This window comes from Ovis aries, chromosome 13 (genome assembly GCF_016772045.2).
Source record: "Ovis aries strain OAR_USU_Benz2616 breed Rambouillet chromosome 13, ARS-UI_Ramb_v3.0, whole genome shotgun sequence".
Classification (NCBI taxonomy): domain Eukaryota; kingdom Metazoa; phylum Chordata; class Mammalia; order Artiodactyla; family Bovidae; genus Ovis; species Ovis aries.
Window position 1 is genome coordinate 3,325,948 of NC_056066.1, and position 22,252 is coordinate 3,348,199.

Genomic DNA, 22,252 nt, shown 5'->3' on the forward strand with positions numbered 1-22,252 from the left:
TGAGTATCCTCGAGGTTTGGCATTATTTAGTGGAGCTCATTGGAATTCATCTTACACTTGACTATGTTGATTCCACTTCTTTCTGAAGCCTGCTGGGAAAATGCAGAATTCTAGGGCTTTCACGAGGGTCATGTTGATTCTGAACTGATTCTGAGCAGTTATATTTCACAGATAGAGTCTTACTTGAATTTTCCTGATTGAGAGCAAAAAAAAAAACAAAACAAAAAACATGGGTGGTGGGCATGTGATGTGTGTTCTGTGCACATCTGTCCGTGTTTGTGGGGTGGGCACAGGAGGTGGAAGAAAAGAGGTGAAAATGACTGACCGCTTTATTGAGAGGGAAAACAGTTCGTACTTGCAAGGTTTTTAGTGAACATTGCATGATCAGCTGGACCCAAGAAATTTTAACGTTTGGCTGAACCATAGAGAAGAGAGAAAAGAGGTAAACCACCTTGACAATGGCAGGTGTGTCTAGGGGGATGCTTTTCCTACCCACCATGCCCAGAATCTCCACCAGTCCCCCAGCTGTCAGCCACAACACTCACTGAACTCAAGTGAAAAGTGTGTGTGCTAGGAAACCTCGCTTTCCAGACAAGTCTCCTGAACTTCCTACCAAATCACCACTTTTTCAGCCATAAAGAATTTCATGGGCTCTTTGAAATCCATAAAGAGTGGATATGCTAAAAGTGTCCCTATAAAGAGAAAGGTGGGGATAGAAGAGGCAAATCGATCAATACCCATCACGAATATTCATTTTCCAGAAGCTGCTCACCAGGCCCAAGTGCAACATCCTATTAGGGCTCACATTATCAGCCCCACGCAGTATTTGTTGACCATCTGCCACATCCTAGGCACTGTCCTGGCATGTGGCTGCCGTCTAATGTAAGGGTTAAATGGTGGGTGTTTCAGCCTCAGATCTGGGGGAAGTTATCAAATCTTCCTGTTCCTCGTTTTCTTCACTTATCAGATAGGGAAATGATAACGGAGTTGCTGTGGAGAGTATCACATTTTATTTTCCCAGCTTCATTCTTCCTGTCCTGGCCCACAACGTCAGTATTGTCTTTCAGACCAAGCTAGATATTTAACTGGAAATAAATTTCAGCTTCAATAGAGAAAAAGGTTAAGAATAGAATGGCTGGTTGTTCCTGAAATGCCATATGAAAAATTTATATTAAGTCAGGCTTCTTTTTTTCCTCTTGGCCTATTTTCTTTTATTAAGGATGAGAAGACAGCACCTTCCATTACTGACGTGACTTCTGAGCATATTTTATTTCTGCTCTACTTGCTGCCTGCTGCTTACTCATCCTGATAGTACCACTATCTTTAAAACTCCTAGCATAGAAGGGTAAAAACAAAAATGATTTCTGGGTATGGAGAGAAGAATAGGAAGATGGCACTTAGTAAACTCGATGTATACCCAGTATATCAGTTAGCATTTTCTGGGTAACAAATAGCCCCCTCAAATGTAGTGGCTTCAACACCATTTATTTAGCCTATGATTCCGAGTCAGTAGTCTGGGTTGAGTTCAGTTGGGCAGTTTTTTTGCTCGTGGTTGGGCTCACTCTATGGTCAGTTGCTAGGTCAGCTGGGTGCTAGTTGGTCTAGAGTAGTCTTAGCCGAGATGGCTTATCTCTGTTTCACATGGTCTATCTTATAACCCACTAGGCCAGCCTGAGTTTGTTCACCTAGCGGTTGCATGGATACAAAGAAGTATAGAAGTCACCCCAGTCCAATCGATCATCTGAAGGCCATGCCCATGGGTAATGAGGCCGAGGATGTTTTTCTTCATGATAGACTGCACAGGAATGAGCAAACTCATACATGTGTGCACATGTGCAGAAGCCAGTAAAATATATGCTTGGCTCTAAGGATGAAGAGACCCATGAGGACCCAGATAACACTCCACAGCCAACCCAACACCTCATCCAATTCAGTTGTTAACGCTTTCTCTCCTTTAATGCATATCATTTTTTATAGTGTTTCTTCTGGTTATAAAAACAATTAATTTTAATTGCAGGAAAAGTATGTCAAGAAAAGTATAAAAAAGAAAGTCAACAATGATCTCACAGTCCAGAAGCAATAATTAAGTAATAATTAAAACTAATTATTTATTATATATATACATCTGATAACCAGGCATTACTGTGAGATGTGGAGGTTGTTATTCATTATTAGTTATATAGTGTTACATAGTGTGTGTGTGTGTGTGTGTGTGTGTGTGTGTATGTGTGTGATTTCTGTAGTTATTCATTCATTCATTCATTCATTTAGTCCTTTCTTTGGGGAGGGGCTCAGCGGGGAAGCCCTGGGATGCACAGTGTTATGAGCCCCACTCCCAGCAGCCTCTGGTTACTGATACTTAAGGGACTGTCCCCATCAAAAGAGGTGAAAGAAAAAAATTGAACAAAAGTTTTGCCTTTTGAAGGTACAGAAGGGAACCTGCTCTAGCACCTTCTCTGCTGTTTTTTGTTTCTCTGGATTTCTATGGGGGAAAAAACGAAACCCTCCCTGTGGTTGCCAGGGCATCATTACGTGCTGACTGCGTGGAGTGTGGCTTCTGTAGCCATATGTGATCAGCTCATGGCTTTCTGGATGCCTGCCCTTGCTACTCAAAGTGTGGTCCAGGGATCGGCAGAACCACTGGGCAGCCTGACAGAAGGCAAATTCATAAGCAGCACCCCAGACTCACTGGACTAGAATCTCTGTGGTTGGAGCCCAGGAAAACAAGCCCTCCTGGTGATTTTGACACAGCTATTCTTTTAGAAGCTCTGGTGTTCTGAGAACTCTGTAGAATGGATTGATTTGCTCCCCAAGGAAGATAACTGATCTGTGGAGAGTTTTGTGTTTGCTCACCTAGTGACCCTCAGGATCACCTCTAGAGCTTATGAAAACGTAATTTTGGGGGCTGCATGCTCAGAGACTCCAGTTCAGCTGGCCTGGTGTGGGGCTCGTGAGTTTGTATTCCCAGCGAGTCCCCTAGGGCTGTGATCCTGCCAGCCCTAGATCACATTCCAACTGGCACTGCTTTAGCCAACACCCTTTTCCAAAAAAGAAACTGACCTCAACTTTCAAGAATTTTTTGAGGTCTCTGATTCTATGGTTACCTTTTAAAAGGATATTTTCTTGATTTGGGACTCAGAAAACCACTTATTTTTAAAACATTTTTTAACCAAAGTCTGTGGCATCATCAAAAGGATATGAGGTTGAGCTAACTCTGGGAGATAGTGAAGGACAGGGAAGCCTGGTGTGCTACAGTCCATGGCATTGCAAAGAATCAGATACAACAGAGCAACTGAGCGACTACAGAAACTGTTTTGAAATAGAGCTAGTTCTGGTGCCCAGAGGCATTTCTGAAAGAGCTGGCTAAGTCTAAGTGAATAGAAGGGTGCAAGTTACAGAGTCATAATTTCATGTTCTGGGAACTTTGATGGCCTTCCAACTGGTTTCATTGGAAGCAGAATCCCTGAAAAATATGGCTGGAGCTACATTTTCTGGGCACATTAGTCAGGCCCTACAATAGTGACACTTGATGGCCAACAGTGGCCTCTGTGTCTCTCATATTCCCTCCACCTTCTATGACAGAGGTCAGATAATGTGTGTGTGTGTGTGTGTGTGTGTGTGTGTGTGTGATTTCTTAAACTGCTCATTGGATTCTCCAATAAATATTAACATGCATTAATTAAGGAAATATTGCCTTCATTGGTCAAAGGAAGACTGGTGCCAAAAAACTGCAGGAAATGAGCAACGTGTGTGTGAGTGTCTGCTCAGGTGTGAGAGCCCAGCGTCAGGTCAAACCAAAGCTGTTACACTGAAGGGTGCGCTCTGACCCTTGTCCTCAAAATCAGTCACTTGATGTTTTCTGTGTGCTCGCCTCACTCGAAGGTGGCTGTTGAGGACCCATGACGGGGTAGTGGAGATGTCGGTAACATAAAGGGGCCAGTGTAACATGAAGTGAGAAAACAGGACACCGAGGGGCACACAGGAGTCAGAGGGGGCCTTGGCCCGGGCTACCAGCCTCCTCCCGGAGATACCACTTGCGCTGAATTCTGAGGGCTGGCCCAATAAAGAAGGCAGGGCAGAGTCTAGAGTTGATATTGTGGCAAGCGAAATCGCAGGGATTTGGAGGATTACAGTAAAAGTAGGTAAGCATTTTCATCAACCTTGCTCCTGAGGGAGCAGGGATTAATAAGTATGAGACAAATTCTTTGGAAAATGTTAAACAAACCTGCTGCCACCTCCAAAAAGGAACACATAAATAGATTTGAAAGGATCTATGTTTGCTCTTGTGATTAAAGCTGGCCAACCTTTTCCTGGGTGGCTTTGCTGTTTCCATTTTGTTATTCATGAAATCTTTCATTTCCCATCACATCCCTTTGAGGTTCTAGTGAACTGAAGAGTGGGCCCAGAAAAGCCCATTTACCTGTAATCCCTGCCTGCTAGAAAGTGAATTTATGGAATTTTTAAGTATTTATGCAGCTACCAGAAAAAAGAAATCTCAAACCTGGGGAAACGGGAAGAAAAGGAACCTGGAGACTCAAGGCATGTATTCTCAATACTCGTGTCTGCCAGGTTATTACACCAGCACACGCCAAATACAAATGTAAGCCTTGTTTCTGCCTTGGCTTCCATGACCTTCTAGAACCATCTGGAGTTCTACCATACTTAAGTGGATAAGAAAATGGGTGCCTTAACTTACTGTCTGGAGACATAGGGATACGTCAACACATTCTCAAATCACACTTGCAAGAGTTAAAGCGTGACTGTCCTCTCAGCCCATAGTAAGTATATTCTAAAGGTTGGGTCATTTGTGTCACTAGTGAGAACCAGTAGGCTGGGAAAACACATTCACAGAGCATTGGAGGAATAAAGATTTATATAAACAGTTAGGAAAAGATGTTAGAATAAATGCTTTCAGTTAAGTATGAAGCTGATTAATGTCTTATAGGGCAATAAAACTGTAATACTTGGGATTATCTTTTCTACTAAACAGAAACCATTTGTATCTCTATTGGACCAAAAACTCATTTGCTCAGTTGTCTATAAAGTGCCATTTAACTTGAGTTTTTTGTCCAATAGAGATACAAATGGTTTCCCTAATTAAGAGGAAATAGTGAAAATTTGGGGGGTGATGGATGCAGTTATTACCTTGATCACAGCGCTGGTTTCGTGGGCAATGTACATGTGACAGTACGGTTTAAGTCTGCGCGTATATTTTATATCAATTATGCTTCAATAAAGCTGTTAAAGAGAAAGAGAAAAAATAGTAAGCCAAACAAAGAAACATTCCTCTATGATGTTAAACAATTCTCCAGTCTGATAGAAAAGGATGTGATCATTCTCCTTTATTTCCAAACTTTGGATAATTTTTATTGACACCAATTAAAACAACTGATTCTAGAATAAAAAAGATTTAGGTTTTGGTCACCTGCCAGTTGTGTGACCCTGGCCAAAATATTTAAACCTTCCTAAAGCTCAGGCTTTCTATCTGGAAAAAAAAAAAAGAAGAAGATTAAAAATAGCCTTCTATATAACTAGGATTGAAGGAAATAATACTTGTGGAATGCTTAGCAAAATACCTAGTACATTTTATACTGAGGACTAGTCAATGTTCACTGTTTTTAGTTACTGTTTCTAAGGAAGAAAGGGCTTCCCTGGTGGCTCAATCAGCAAAGAATCTGCCTGCAATGCAGGAGACCAGGGTTTGATCCCTGGGTCGGGAAGATCTCCTCGAGAAGAAAATGGCAACCCACTCCAGTATAGCTGAGGAGCCTGAATGAGATAATAAGACGGATAGAAAGAATACAGACCAAAAATGAGGCACCAAGAGTACTAAGAACTGCATCATCTTGACCACAGCACCTCCCTTTACCTTACGTCTCACTTCTCACCTGTGGACTAGGAGAAGAATAGATGAGCACCCAAGCTGGATCTAACTCTTAGAGTAGAACTCACTTACCAGGCCTTGGGCCAAATCCTGATGGAAATCTGGCTTCTTCTCATCCTGGAGCTACTCACAGCTCTTAGAACTGTTGGTCCCCAAGGCTGTGTAACCCAGTGGTCAAGGGGAAAGACTGGATTCAGACTCTCTGGCTTCAGATCTCAACTCTGCCACTTGCCAGCTACGGAACCCTGGGCCATTCACTCAACCCCTCTGTTCCTTGGCTCCCTATCAGTAAAATGGAGGCAATAAAAACACCCTTTTCTGGGCAGATGCTCGCTGCTCAGTGGCCCTTGCCTTATTATTAGGGCCTTTGCATAAATGGCTAGGCAGCCAAGGGTCCTGGATGTGTCAGCAGAACTGATGAGCAGTGTTGACCTTCTCAGAGGGATGAGGGTTGAAGACATTTTTATATGCAGAACCATTTCCCTTTGGGCTGTCATTCAGTAACAGCTACAAAGGTATGTTTGTGTTACTAACACACATTGATGGCTGCATATACAATCTAATGACACTGAGGTTCTGGTGATTATGCCCAGCCTGGCACTGGAGGGAAGGTGTTGACACTGCACGGGGCCCAGGCAGGCAGGCTGCAGGGTGAGCTGGCCAGGCTTTCCCCCCACTGACTGGCAAGGATCCCCAAGCAGGATGTGCCTCATGCTCCCACAGAGCCCACAGATGGCTTCCCACCTGCTTTTGGCCAGATGACTTTTCCTTGGTTTGGGGGTATTGCTCTGCCCAGGGCTGCTGGAAGATGCATCCCCAGAGGCTCCTCCCCCAGGCACTGTGGGCCCACCATGAGATCCTGGGTCCCTTTCACCAGCTCTTTACACAGTGTCTGCAGCTTTTGCTGCTCAGACAGCCCCTGCCTCCTGCCATACAAAGAGCTGCCTGTGTATAGCCCCGTGAAGCTCGCCTCAGTCAGACAGAGTCTCAGAAATGCCTGTGGAGTCTTTGCGCCCCTCATCCAGGCAGAGGCTTTCGCCCATGACTAACTGGGGTGGGAGTCTGAAAGCCCAGCTCCCTGGCCTCAAGGCAGCACATAATCTCAGGCTGGTTTTACACTTCAGGGCTCCCTGCAGGATGAGCCTGTCTTGTATGATGTCTTCCCCTTCCTCAGCCTACTTCCTCTATTCTCTCCCAGGTCTCTGCTGAGACTCTTCCCCAGGAGAGTCTTGTACACAGATTCTTGGCTCAGGGTTGACTCCTGGGAGAAATCAGTCCAGGACCACCTCTTTCTCCCTGCTGTCACCAGTATAGAAGTATCTTTCTTGTGGGGCCCCTATGGAGAAGGGTCCAACTTTTTTTTTTTTTTTCTGTTTTATACTGGAATATAGCCAATAACCAGTGTTGTGATGATTTCAGGTCAACAGCAAAGGGACTCAGCCATGCATATACATGTATCCATTCTCCCCCAAATTCCCCTCCCCTCCAGGCGGCCACATAACATTGTGCAGAGTTCCCTGTGCTACGCAGTAGGTCCCTGTTGGTTATACATTTTAAATGTAGCAGTGTATACATGGGGAGTCCAACTCTGAAGTTCCTACAAAGTCAGGGCTTGTTTTGAGCAAGGGCCCACTCTGAGCGACTGGTTTTGTAAACACTGTGAGAGGCTTCCCTGGAGGCTCAGATGGTAAAGAATCCACCTGCAACGCAGGAGGCACAGGTTCAGTCCCTGGGTCGGGAAGATCCCCTGGAGGAGGGCATGGCACCCCACTCCAGTATTCTTGCCTGGAGAATCCCATGGGCAGAGGAGCCTGGTGGGCTGCAGTCCATGGGATTGCAGAGAGTCGGGCATGACTGCATGACTAACCCTTGGGTGCAGGAGGAGAAGCGGGCTGGGAGGCTTGGGGTCGCAGTGGGTGAAGAGCACAGCATTCAGAATACTTCAGGGGACAGATGATGTGTCCTTAAGGCAAGATGCCTTCTGCTCAGACCTGCATCACTGAGGTTTTTTTCTCATGCACCGGGAGACCCAGAGCCTCAGGAGCTTCTCCCCAAACAGGTGCAGTCTGCTCTGAGCCTCACTGATCTCGGCACAGTTTGTTCTGCTCCCCTCTTGAACTCAGCCACAACAGGGGGTCTGGGCGTCCTACTGTTTCTTCATTTGAAGTGAGGGGATGGCTGAGACATGGTGGTACTCTTCAGCCCAGCCATCTGCCAACTAAGGGTCCCTGAAGTGACCTCAGGGGAGGCCACGTCCTATGGCAAGGGAAAGACCTGGAAGTTTGCTGGGTTGAGTTTGCCAGATCACACATCCCCAGGGGCCCTCGGGTTAATGCAATGACCGTGAGCACCATCCTGCCAGGTTTCCAAATGCTGGGTGGTCTCACAAGGATGTTTTGGTGCTGGGCAGCACTTCTAAGTGCTACTTGCTCCCCTGGCCACAGATGACACCTTGAATCTCGGCAACTGTCTTTCGCTCATATTTCAGAGGAGCAAGTAACTCCTTGATCAAAATAGAGGCTGGGTGGGGGAGGGTTGATGAGTTAGGGTAAGCTAGTCTCAGTTTCTGAAACAATAACATACGATCAACGCACACACATTTCCTCTATCTTCTCAAGGTAATGGAAGTACACTGAGGTCAGCTGTTCCTCCTTGTAACACACAGGCACTAGGGGTCCGTACAATGTCTGGAAATAGGAGATGCATAGGGAAGGTTTCTCAGACTCAACAAAGCTAACAGAGTGATAATGCTAATGAAGTACAGCTCATTAAAAAACTGAGTAGGAAATGTCATGTGGCAGCCTGGATGGGAGGGGAGTTTTGGGGGAAATGGATACCTGTATAGGTTTGGCTGAATCCTTTCACTATTCACCTAAAACTATTATAACATTGTTAGCCTGCTATACCCCAGTACAAAAGAAAAAGTAAAAAAAAAAAAAAAGAAAGAAAAAGACTGAGTAGGCAAGTCTACCTTTCTTATGATTTAATAGAGGAATTGTAAGGAATAGAAAGGAGAAATTCGGGTCCTGCACACATCAAAAATGTTTCTATGTTCTTGAGCATAATTAAAAATTCTGGGCTCCTTTTCTTTTGTGTGATATGGCTTTGATAGATTTGGTCTTCATTTCATTATTTTAAATAAGGATATTATGCACAGAACAATGAGGCTATAATTATTATAGAAATAATATTAAAAATAAATATATGTAAACAAAAATATATGAAAAGGGGTCTCACTAAATTCAGAATTGATAGTAAGTGATCAGAGACATTACATAGAAAAGCCTGTCTTCGTAGGTAATGTAAGAGTATAACTGACGTTAGAAAGGGAGAATATTTAAAGGAGAACAGATGGATTTAGGCAGGCCTGCTATTGGCAAAGCTACAAGCTGCTTGCAGACAGATTAAAGCCATCTTAGGGAGGATGAGATTTGAGTTGCTTTTCAACACCTAAGAGTTCTCTGAGTGAGCGTTAAAACCAGAACTCGGTATCTCTAAAACACAGTGATGGTTAGAATTGAGACAAGAATACAGTCAAAAGAGTTTGTTAGTAGTTTAAACCTTCATGAATATCTGTGAGTCTATCACCCATTACAAAGCACAGTTAACTAACCTACATATTTTATTTTATATAAATTAATAGAGAAAGAATGAATTATTCCACAAAGAATGTTGAAAAAAGGGATTGTTTGGAAACTATATGAAATTAGAGGTTTAGCTGTTTCTATATACCCTCTAACATAAATTTAAGCTGGATTAAAAAGTTAAAAATAACCACTGAGACAGACTGAAAGAAAATGAATATTTGACTGTTATTAGAATATTTAAATAGCTTGTAAATAAAAAATTGAAAAGATCATCAGTTTAAAAGTATACATTGATAAGACTTTATGGGAAGCAATTTGGGTAATATGTCTCAAGTGTCTGTGAAACATTTATTTCTTTATTTTGACATGTAAACCTACGCCCAGAAATCCATTATCAGGAAATAATCCAAGAAGTAGATAAAGTTTCTATGTAAATATGTTCCTGACAGTCTAACTTATAACAGGAAAACAAGAAAACAAAAGTAAAGAGCATTAAATGTCTAGGGATAAGCCCAATGAATCATAGCACACTTATATGATAAAGCACAGTATAGTCTTTTTAAAATGACATCTGAGAAACATTTAATGTTTACTGAAAGTTTTGAAAATATAATTAATAAAAGGAAAAACAGGATGATATATATCATTATACTTTAACTGAAAAGTAAACTTGTTTATAGACATACATACATATATGTTGATTCTAAATAGTTCAGTGGTTCTCAAACTTCCTGCAATTAGAATCACCCAAACAGATTTAATATATCCTCCTGTCTAGATCCATTCTCAGAGAATCTCATCGAATTGCTCTGCAGTGTTGCCCAGACATCTCAATTTTTTTAAGTTCTATAGGAGACTAATGTGCCTCCCGACCCACCTCAGATTTGAGAAACTAAAAAAAAACACACACACAAAAAACACTCCTTTTCACTAAGCATACCAGGAGAAAGCACTCCACCTTCCAAAGCAAAAGAAACTCATCAGGTGGCAGCTACAAATTTCATGGTATAGTGCCCATGGCATAACTCACCTATTCTATATTAAGAAAAATTCTCCAAAACTTGGAAATAAGACAAGAAATTGGGTACAAGTCTAAGGGACTCACACAAAGATTACTTACTTCTCTTTGTATGACTTTCTATTAACTTCTGATCAGGCTCCAGACCCTGTGAAGATCAGCTTGGAGATTTTTGCGTGCTAAAGATTTAAATGATTTGTCTAGCATAAAAGTTACAGTTTTACTGCCCTATAAAATATAAACCAGTTTGCATCTCATTTAGTAATCTCAATCCAGCACCATTATATGTGAATTATCTGTGAACAAGCTTTTTCATCTAGTTGCTTCCCTCACTAATGAATTAAATAAATCTGTTTTTTAAACCTGAAAGCAAATGGATTTTTAGAAAACTGTTTATTAAGCTCTGATATTTACTTATTTATTTATGTCCATGCCATACCACATGTGGGGTCTCAGTTCCCTGACCAGGAATCGCACCTGCAGCTCCTGCATTGGAAGTATGAATCCTAACCACTGGACCTCCAGGAAAGTCCCTGAATAAATATTTGGCATATTTTTACTCTATATTTTCACGAGACTTGTGTTTTTAACTTTTTGGAATTTTGCATTGGATTTATCTGTGATCAAACACAGAGTCAATGATAGAAGCGAACATTGGAAATAGTTTGAGTGGGGATTTAATCTAGCATGAATATCTTAGCACTTGGGCACAGGAAGCTTCTTTGTCTCTGATGTTCTCAGTATGTGCAAAAAACACCTAGGCCCTCTGCCCGCAAGATTTAACCGAAAGTGTTTTTTAAACCCACTCCTTATTAATGTTGTTGTTGTATTGCGTTGTTTAGTCACTAAGTCATGTCTGACCCTTTTGCAATCCCATGGACTGTAGTCCGCCAGGCATTCCCAGGCAAGAATACTGGAGTGGGTTGCCTTGCCCTCCTCCAGGGGATCTTCCTGACCCAGGGATTGAACCCGCATCTCCTGCATTGCAGGTGGATTCTTTACCACTGAGTCAGCTGGGAAGTCCATATGAATGTTAGGGAATGCCAAATCTAGTCATCAAAGAAACCAGATTTATACTCTGGTGACTTATTCTAAGCACCTGGAGATCTGAGTAAATCTCATACTACAAATCAGTCTTTGGTTCCCAAAGACTTACACAATCACATCAGAGACACTCCACTACCTCTTAGAGTCCTTCTGTCTTTAGCTGAGATTCCTGATGCTCTGGCCAGACTTTTTTTATTTTTTGTTCACACTCTGTCTGTCAAGTACTTAATGATCTGGAAAATGCTAGACTGTAAGCCAGAAGCTTTGCTATTTAAAGAAACCCTGAAGTGAATTCATTTCTAGAACAAGTAATTTTCCATGAGTTTCTTAGTTTAATTGCCTAGTAGGTTGTTCCATGATGGGTGTGCCTGGAGTGGGCTTGAGTTTGAAGGTGCTGGCTGCTTCAAGGAGAGACAGAGCTCTTATATAAGGCCAACAAAAAATATATATTATGTCTATCAGAGGTGAAAATTATATAGTCCAGGGGCCAAGGCCTGTATTGTTTGATGGGAAATTATCAACGAAATTAAGAAATAACCATTAGGTTGGCATTTTTGGTTCTCTCACCTCCATAAAGTGGACTTTGCTAATGAAACAACTCCTTCCTGGGAGCTCGTCTACTTAGGAAATATTTTCCTGGCTTCTACCCACCTCCTATCCTTTAACACAGAGAAGCAGATAGTGTTGCGGATCAGTGACTCCCAGTTGCCGTGGCCACAAAGACCCCACTCCTGAGAAAGGCCTGGCCTTGCAGCATCACCATCGTAAATTCACCTTGACTTCCCTTATAGAGCCGAAGAATGCAGGTTTGAAAAGAAATTTTACACATTGCCTAATCCAGTGTCCTCTCTCTTAATTGAATCTGTCCACCGTGGGCTACCACCCTTTCCCTGAGTATTTCCAAGAAAAGGAATTCAATCCATCCAAGATGTCAAAATCAGACCTTAGACTCCAAGGTTCTTTATTGAGCCAAACTCTCTTTTCCTATAACTTCCCCCCAGTGCTGGTGGTTTTGTTCCTTGGAATCCATTGCACATTGTCTTCTGACAATTATTTCGTAGATAGTCACAGCCTCCAGTACTTAGAGCTTGTGGGTCTCTTCTGACATGACTTTGAAACTAGATATTATGTTAGAAAGAAAACAAGATTCAGGATGAAGTGTTCTCTTCATTCAAACATTATCAGAAAAAAAGATACAACCCTTACAACCCTAGATGGACAACCTGTTCTACTAGGGCATATCCCAACTTTCTGTTCTTCTGGACACTCCAATAAGTACCTTGCATGAAAAGCTTAATCCAGGAGATTGCCAAAACATTCTAGTGGGAGGATTCACGTGACCTTGTAATCAGACTATATCAGTGATTCTCAAAGTGGAGAATCCCTGAACCATCAGTAGCAGTATCAGCTGGGAGTCTCTTACAAATTATCAGGTCCTATTCCAGAGTTACTTACTACATCAGCAAGCTGTTTTTGCAGGCTCTTCAGGTGAGAATCTGTGGGCAAGGAAATTACCTAACCATAACAGAATCAAGGACCAAATTCCAAACTCGGGCCAATGGCACAGGTGTGGACTGAGTGAGTACATGTGTGTCCAAGTGTGCATGCACTGTATATCACGTGGGACATTAGTGCCTGTATGTCTAGCCAGTTCCCATACCTTGACCACTGTTTCACCTATGAAAAGGCGTCCCTAACATCCATTATGTTAATTAGCAGGGCTCCCAGTAGATCCCAGATGAGGGGTCCTGAAGCACTTGGAAGAGCTGTTTCAGGAAGGTGGGCCTCTGGGGGTCACCAAGACCACCATCACACTTCTTACTAACCATCACATTTTGTTTTGCTTTCTTCTATCCCAGCTAAGCACCCTCATGCCTTCCTTCATCCTTAGTATAATATGATTTCAAAGCTCTTGACCCCCTTGTACTCCTCCCAACTTCAAGTTAACCACAAAGTGATGAATATGAATTTTGATAGATATCATTTGGGTTTGGGGCTCCTTGATTCCAGGAAAAGGAAGCCTGGCAGTGGAGCAATGGCAGATGAGGTCTCCAGGTGTGACCCTGAGCAAACTTTCAGAGTGTCCACTGAGTTCAGGATGTCTCTCGCTTTAGGACAAAAAAAAAAAAAAAAAAAAAAGCTGGGCTTCCGTACTCCTGTGGCAGCAGGCTGCCAGCTGTGGGTCTGCCCACATGGACCTGGGGACTTGCAGGTGATCAAGCAGATCAGGTGAAGCCACATTAGGGTGGCTTTACAAAGAGGGTCACGTGCATGAGTCAGGAGTGAAACAGACAGAAATAGGGGGTGACCCCATGGAAACAATGGCGGGAAGTCACAGGGGTGGCAAGCAGAGCCCCAACAGCATCTGCAACTGAGGGCAAGGTGTCAGGAGACAGAACATACCGTGGCTTCCTTCTAACTGCTGATTAGTCATGTGGGCACGAGAAGAATTTGTTCCAATGAGAACGAGGGTCTTTCTGCCTGGTCCTGGCTTCTATCTGTTCACGTGCTCCTGAGTGAAATCATTTTATTTGGGGCATTTTGTTTTTCATGTGGCCAAGTACTAGTCATACGTGGATATTGTCCTTCCCTTGGAAACCAAGCCAGATACCTTGTAATATAAACATTTTAATCCGTTCCTTCTGAAGGCCAGATGGAGGAGAAGACCTGAAAGCAAAGACTTCCAGCTCAAGCTCGTACAGCCACCCTTTAGAGGAAGCCGTTCCTCTCCAGCTACAGGCTGGGTGTGGCTGCAGTAACCTGTGCACTCGGCAAATACTGGTTAAATGTACGAACCAGTTACTGTGGTTTGCTTTGACTATGATCAGGGTGAATGAGATGAGATTCAGTTCTGCCTTTCCCTCTCTCCTGGTCAGTGATTCCTCCCAGCATGGCTCCCACGTAAACAGTCAGAAACTGTTGCATAATACAAACCTCATTGCTAAATACCCATCTGACCACATTTGCAAAACAGAGAAAGGAAACATTGGCATTTTTGAAAAGGGAAAATTTAGGCATAATCAGTGTTGGTTGTGGCTGGCTGCCTTGTTGCAATTAAGAGATGCCAAAGCTGGGTGCATTGAAATGCCAGGCCACCCCTGACCCAAGTCCCTAAAAAACAAAAACCAAGCCAAATCCGCCTGTCAGTCATGATGTCATTAATCCCAGAATAGGCCAGGAAGGGGCTCATTTGGGAAGTTAGGCTTCCCTTATCAAAGGAAACCAGATCAGGACTGTATCCATATAACCAGACGTACAAATATAGAGTCACATTTAGGAACAGTGTGGGATGCGACGGTTTGGAAGATAAATAAACCCAGCTTAAAAAGAACTGGGCTCTAATAGTAGTCAGTGCCATCCTTCAGAAACGCTAAGGGGCACAATGACACTTCTGCAAGCTGGTTGAGATATTTGTCACTCGAGATGGTTCTTAAGTCAAATTCTCCTATAAAGAGTGTATTCATGGTCTTTAACCCAGCACATACTATGCTATCTATTGAGAACATGGTGGGGAGAAGCAAAGACTGCTGTTTCAGATCAAGATGACCTCCTAAATGCTGGACAGCCATGCACTTGTATTTCTAGATGGATTTATCATAGAACTATCAGACCATTGAGTACTTGCAGGACGCTTCAGCCTTACATGATACTGCACATGGATCCTCCCATGCTGGACGCATAAGAAAGACCTGTGGTTTTGTAAAAAATACAGATTCTGAGACCTGGCAGTCCAGTGGTTAATACTTTGCCTTCCAGTGGGAGTGCAGGTTCAATCCCCGGTCAGGGAGCTAACCCCACATGCCCTGGGGGCAAAATAACAAAACATAAATAGAAGCAATTTTATAACAAATGCAATAAAGACTTTTAAAATGGTACACATTAAAAAAAAATTTTTAATGCATACGCCAGCCCCACCTTCATAGATCCTGTTCCATAGCTGGTGTGACTGGAAATTTGTATTTCAATAAGCAAGTAAAATGTTTGAGATGCAAGGAGAATTCAGACCATGCTAAGTCACTTGTGACTTCTCTGTGAACCACATAATGGACATAAAATGGACATATGATAGTAAGTCAGTTCATTCATGAGCCGCTTATTCTTTATATTTGAAAGATACTCTTTTCATTCAACAAAGACATTTATTAAAACCAGTAGTGAAAAGAGGTTAAATTTCATGCATAAGAATGTTCAAAACAGAGTAACAGGGAGCCAAATGTAGTCGACACTTTGAAGAACTTACACAGCCATGGACCCAACAGATTTAACAAACGGCCATTTTTAACAATAGAACTGCAAACAGAATCTTGTTGCCTGTCATCTGCTGAAATTATTCTTTGCTCTGGTCCTGAGTTTAGCATTAAGACATGTATTTGCATTATCATCATTTTCTGAAGAAGAAGAAGAATTTATCAGGACCATCCATAGAATCTCCAATATGCAAAATCCCCAACATTTTCTTTTTTGAGTTCTAATGATCTTAAACAATAAGTCCTAAGCTTTATAGACTCTATTGTTTGGGGAAGATGAAAAGTCTCCAGTGCGCTTTTTCTTATAAGCATCTTCTCTGTGCATTTTGAATGACATAATCTCATTGAAACCAGCCAGCTTGTCCACCTCCAAGGACAGGACTCTGTCGTGAGACATTTAGAACCATGGTCCCATGGAGCTTTAAGCTTTTGGGGAAGCAAATGCTGCTGGAAGCCTGCAGGTTGTGTAGACAGAGCAGAGTGAAGTAATGCATCCAGTCTGAGAGGAGGGACAGGCAGAGTCAGGCTCCAGAGGTGGGGCGCTCGGTCTCCTCCACTGCAGCTCTGTGATCTCGGTTGGTTATCAACCGGCACTTCATTCATGCTTAGTGTGAAGATGATGTGTTTAAGGCAGCATGTCTCAAACTTTTTATGCTCAGTGATCTTCTATGGCAGATGATCATAGGTCTGGGTGAAGCCTAAGATTCTGCATCTTCAGGCTCCCAAGCGAAGCAGATGCTGCTGGTCTGGGGACCACACTTGCAGTAGCAAAGGTTTGGGGGACCCTATTATAAACCCCATATAAAGTTTAATGTAAAGTTCCTGGCCTGATTTCTATCACTTATTAAATTCTCAATAAATGACTATTATTACATCTAATATTTTGACAAAAGAGGTATATGACATAAAATGTTGGATAATTGCAGATGATTTATTTTAATCAAGAAGGGCTGCTTCAAACCTAGGCTTAATTCAGATAATTCAGAATAAATAATGCTCCTACTGTGCTTGAGGAATCTTAGAGACTTTGTGCAGCAATAACTGTGCTCACCATTCTCTTAGAATGAGCATTTTAGATCTTATAGCTGCATTAACCTCAAGGAGAAATTTCAGCTGGGAAAATAATAGCACTGGGCCCATCCTTGATTACATTCTTGTACCATCACAGTTGGGAAAAGAGACCTGCCTCCAACCACACCAAGTACTGGCCCCTTCTGGACGGGAGGAGAAAAGCCCAGAGTAACAGAAGGCTGCCCCACTGTTAGCTTCTGAGTCATGAGCCAAGTGAGAGCTCCCACAGCTTGGATCTGTGATACTTGCTTGTTGTTGTTGTTGTAGCTCTTTGGGTTTATTTACTGTTTGTTGAAGATGAAATGGATAGGCTGAGATATATATTCCCTCCTTTGAGTTTGGCCTAATTTGTGCAACATAAATAAAATAATGAAATGGGGTACACAGGTACAATACTATGCTTTAACATTGATAAGAGCTGCAATCCACCATGAAAATGTAGCTATTGGGCAGGGTCTATATGTATGATAACACAGCTGCAAAATAGAAAAAGCAAAAATGGACTGAAACTTTAGAAGGAAAGAATAAAGCAATAGCTCCTATGCAGAATGTGAATACACAGGAATCAATAGGTCAAGTTGACTAAGGATTTCAGAGAGTTTGAATAACACACTTTCCTTTTCAGTTCCATCTGATGGGGGTGGGTAGCTAGATAGTGTCAAATAAGGAATAGACCTTCTTTTCAAACACAAATAAAACATTCTCAGAAGTTGACCATAAGCTAGAGTGCAAAGAAAATCTCAGCGAATTTCAAAATGCAAGAATTGTACGGATTGTCTTCATTGATCATAATGAAAGTAAAATTAGAAATTACCAAAAAACTTTAAATTTTAAAATCAAATTTTCAAATAACTCTTGAGTTATAAAAGAAATTAAAACTGAGATCTGAAACTATTTAGAAATAAATAACAAAGACCATTCTATATGTCAAAACATGTAGGAAAGGGCCACAATAACAATAAAGGGACAATTTGTAGCAATAAGCAGTATACTGTACCAAAAATAAGAAAAAATGTAAAAGGAATCTTTTGTCAAGTCAAGAAGATATAAAAGGAGCAGTGTAGTAACACATCTTAGGAAGAAAAGAAGTAAAATAAGAATAAAGGTAAGGGAAAAAAGAATTGAAGATTAAAAACATAAGTAGAGATGATAAATAATATCAAAAGTTGGAATATATGAGATATACCTGTCTGTGAGTGTGAGTGAGTGAAAGTTGCTCAGTTGTGTCCGACTTTTTGCAACCCCATGGACGATACAGTCCATGGAATTCTCCAGGCCAGAATACTGGAGCGGATAGCCTTTCCCTTCTCCAGGGGATCTTCCCAACCCAGGGATTGAACCCAAGTCTTCCACTTTGCAGGCGAATTCTTTACCAGTTGAGCCACAAGGGAAGCCCAGCTTCCTTAAAAATCTAAAACTAGAGTTACCATCAGTTCAGTTCAGTTCAGTTCAGATGCTCAGTTGTGTCTGACTCTCTGCAACCCCATGAATCGCAGCACACCAAGCCTCCCTGTCCATCACCAACTCCTGGAGTCCACCGAAACTCAGGTCCATCGAGTCAGTGATGCCATCCAGCCATCTCATCCTCTGTCATCCCCTTTTCCTCCTGCCCCTAATCCATCCCAGCATCAGGGTCTTTTCCAATGAGTCAACTCTTCGCATGAGGTGGCTAAAGTATTGGAGTTTCAGCTTCAGCATCAGTCCTTCCAATGAATATTCAGGAATGATCTCCTTTAGAATGGACTGGTTGGATCTTCTTGCAGTCCAAGGGACTCTCAAAAGTCTTCTCCAACACCACAGTTCAAAAGCATCAATTCTTCGGTGCTCAGCTTTCTTCACAGTCTAACTCTCACATCCATACATGACCACTGGAAAAACCATAGCCTTGGCTAGACAGATCTTTGTTGGCAAAGTAATGTCTCTGCTTTTGAATATGCTGTCTAGGTTAGTCATAACTTTCCTTCCAAGGAGTAAGCGTCTTTTAATTTCATGGTTGCAATCACTATCTGCAGTGATTTTAGAGCCCCCCAAAATAAAGTCTGACACTGTTTCCACTGTTTCCCCATCTATTTCCCATGAAGTGATGGGACCAGGTGCCGTGATCTTCATTTTCTGAATGTTGAGCTTTCAGACAACTCTTTCACTCTCCACTTTCACTTTCATCAAGAGGCTTTTTAGCTCCTCTTCACTTTCTGGCATAAGGGTGGTGTCATCTGCATATCTGAGGTTATTGATATCTCTCCTGGCAGTCTTGATTCCAGCTTGTGCTTCCTCCAGCCCAGAGTTTCTCATGATGTACTCTGCATATAAGTTAAATAAGCAGGGTGACAACATACAGCCTTGACATACTCCTTTTCCTATTTGGAACCAATCTACTGTTCCATGTCCAGTTCTAACTGTTGCCTCCTGACCTGCATACAGGTTTCTCAAGAGGCAGGTCAGGTGGTCTGGTATTCCCATCTCTTTCAGGATTTTCCAGAGTTTATTGTGATCCACACAGTCAAAGGCTTTGGCATAGTCAATAAAGCAGAAGTAGATGTTTTTCTGGAACTCTCTTGCTTTCTCCATGATCCAGCGGATGTTGGCAATTTGATCTCTGGTTCCTCTGCCTTTTCTAAAACCAGCTTGAACATCTGGAAGTTCACAGTCCACATATTGCTGAAGCCTGGCTTGGAGGATTTTGAGCATTACTTTACTAGCATATGATCCAGCAATCCCACCACTGGGCATATGCTCAGAAAAGAAAAAAATTCTTAATTTGAAAAGTTAACTGCATTCCAATGTTCATATATGTATATGTATACATATATATATGGAATATTACTCAAGCCATAAAAAAGAGTGAAATAATGTCGTTTGCAGCAACATGGATGGACTCAGAGATGACCACATTAAGTGAAGTAAGTCAGACAAAGACAAATATCCTATGATATCACTTCTATGTGGAACCTAAAAAAAAAAAAAAAATAGAAAGAAACTTATTTAAAAAAAACAGAAACAGACTCACAGACATAGAAAACTAGCTAATAGTTACCAAAGGGGTAAAGGGAGAGGAATAAATTACGAATTTGAGATTAACAGATACACACTGCTGTATATTAAGTAGATAAAAAACAAGCACCCTGTAGCTCAGCTGGTAAAGCATCCGCCTGCGATGCAGGAGACCCGGGTTCTGTCCCTGGGTTGGGAAGATTCCCTGGAGGAGGGAACGGCTGCCCACTCCAGTATTCTGGCCTCGCAGGAGCTGCAGGAGGAGAGAGACGTGTCCTATAGAAGCTTCATTCAAACGATCAGCAGTGTGCGGAGACACAAAGATGTTGGATTCAGCTTTCTGTAATAATTCAGCCAATGGATATTGGTGTATATAGGTTGTTTTTTTTTTTTCAATTAAAGTTTGAAACATGAAGAGAAATAGATGTTAGCTCAAGGTACACTATACACTTTCTCCATGACATTCCTGCCCTGTGACCCTTGCCCTGATAGCTGGTGACCCCAGCATAATGGCCATCCATGTCTCTGTCAACCTCGTACATCAAAGCCACACATCTACATATCCACACTCACCCGCGCTTCTTGAGTCCTAACCCCTTATTTGAGTCCAGACCCTATATTGAGAAACCTAACTCATGTAAGTAAGTAAGCCCGTTCATGACAGAGAAAGGGTTTTCTCTAGAGCCCACCTGTCCTGTGTCCAGTGTGGGTCTCAAATAGGCTTGCATGCAGAAGGAGAATGAGAACTTTTCAAACTACATTTGACGGCAGTGGGTAACTGCAGCCCGCCCACTCTACTGATTACCTCAACAGTAGCAAATCCTCAAGACATCTCTGTCTCCAGCACAAACCAGTGCCGCAGCTGAGGCTAGGAGCCTTGGTCTGCAGCTGGTCACAAAAGCTAGGAGTCGTTATGAGGGCTGTGTGCCCATCCCAGATTAATCACAGATTAATCTGATTTGCAGTCCCCAAACTCTTTTATATTAATATTTTACTCCATGCGTCATTTCTTGTTTTAAAATGTGGTCCAGGAGGCACAAACCCCATCACAGGAAGATCCAGGCAAAGGGAATTCTACAGACAAATACAAACAGAAAAACATACAGCCTGTATCTGTATATGGCAAATATATGGTGCCCATGGACAAGAACTGCTTTAAGGATTTCTGTTTAACTTTATTTAGCCTAGGGATTAGCAGCTGTTTTCCGTAGAAGAGCAGAAAGTAAATATTTTCACTTTTGAGAGCCCTGTTGTCTCTGGCAACCACTCAGCTCTGTCAAAGTGACCTAAAAGGACCATGGAGGGTGGGGAAACAAATGAGTGTGGAAATGCTCCAGCAAAGCTTTGTTTATGGACCCTGACACTTGACATATACAAGATATTTTTCTTCTTTAAGTCTTTTTAACCATCTTAAAATGTAAAAACCATCCTTCACTCACAGCCACAATAAAAGCAGGCAGCTATCTGGATTTGACCATGATTTCCAGAAGCCCCTGGTTGAGCCCACTGTTTCTCCAGCTCTAAACAACCACAGGGCTTTGCCCACCCCACCTGGGGACACTTATTAACATTCTGGGGGAGTGTTCTGAGGAGCAGAGCTACTCGAAGTGCATTCCGTGGACCAACAACACCAGCATCTCCAGGATGCTCGATAGAAATGCAGAATCTGGGACCCTACCTCTGTCTGACTGACTCAGAATCTCTGAGAGTGAAAACCAGCAATTTGTTTCAACAAGGTTTGTGGTGAGTGTGATGCCCATTGAGGTTTTAGAGGTACCGCTCTGGACCACATCTGGAAAATCACCATCTTGGAAGCATCAAATGCCACCTAGGGGTGTCAGAATGGTCCTTTCGTTCATTCAACAAGCCATTTAACGTAAATTGAACACCTACTAGGGACCAGATCCTTTGATAAACACTAGTGATTTGAGCTAATTAATAGGATACTGTTAGGCCTTTAATGGACTGGGAGAGAGACTTTACATCAGAGCCCCAGGGAACAGATTTGAGAGGCCCTGCTTCTAATTTCCTCACCCACTAAACAGGCTATGCTGGCTGAGGCCACACTTGCAGCTTGGGCAACACCCAAGATGGAGGTTATGTGCTAATCTGAGTGAAGTGTTTTGTGTTACCCGGATAATAAATGCCACTTCACTGTTAACATTCTTTCAGCTACTGAAATTACCGCTAATCGGTATCATTATGCTTCTTCTGGCGTTGCCTCTTAGAATCTAATACGCATGGGTTTGGGGGGTTTGGGGGCAATTTATCAAATACCAACAATAAACATCCCAACGGCAGATCTGAAGGTTCATTCTGTGCTTTCGTTCCCCCTATTCTTACCGGGAGAGTGGACACTGCTATCTCAGCTTTGAAACACTATGCATCTGAGATCTGTCAGATGCAT

At 42.4% G+C, this 22,252-nt stretch overlaps 1 protein-coding gene across 2 annotated transcripts in view; it reads left to right on the forward strand.

The window, feature by feature from the left end:
- The window catches only part of SNAP25 (synaptosome associated protein 25), an 87,542-nt gene that overhangs the window by 29,648 nt on the left and 35,642 nt on the right, over nucleotides 1–22,252 (forward strand). The window lies entirely within an intron of this gene.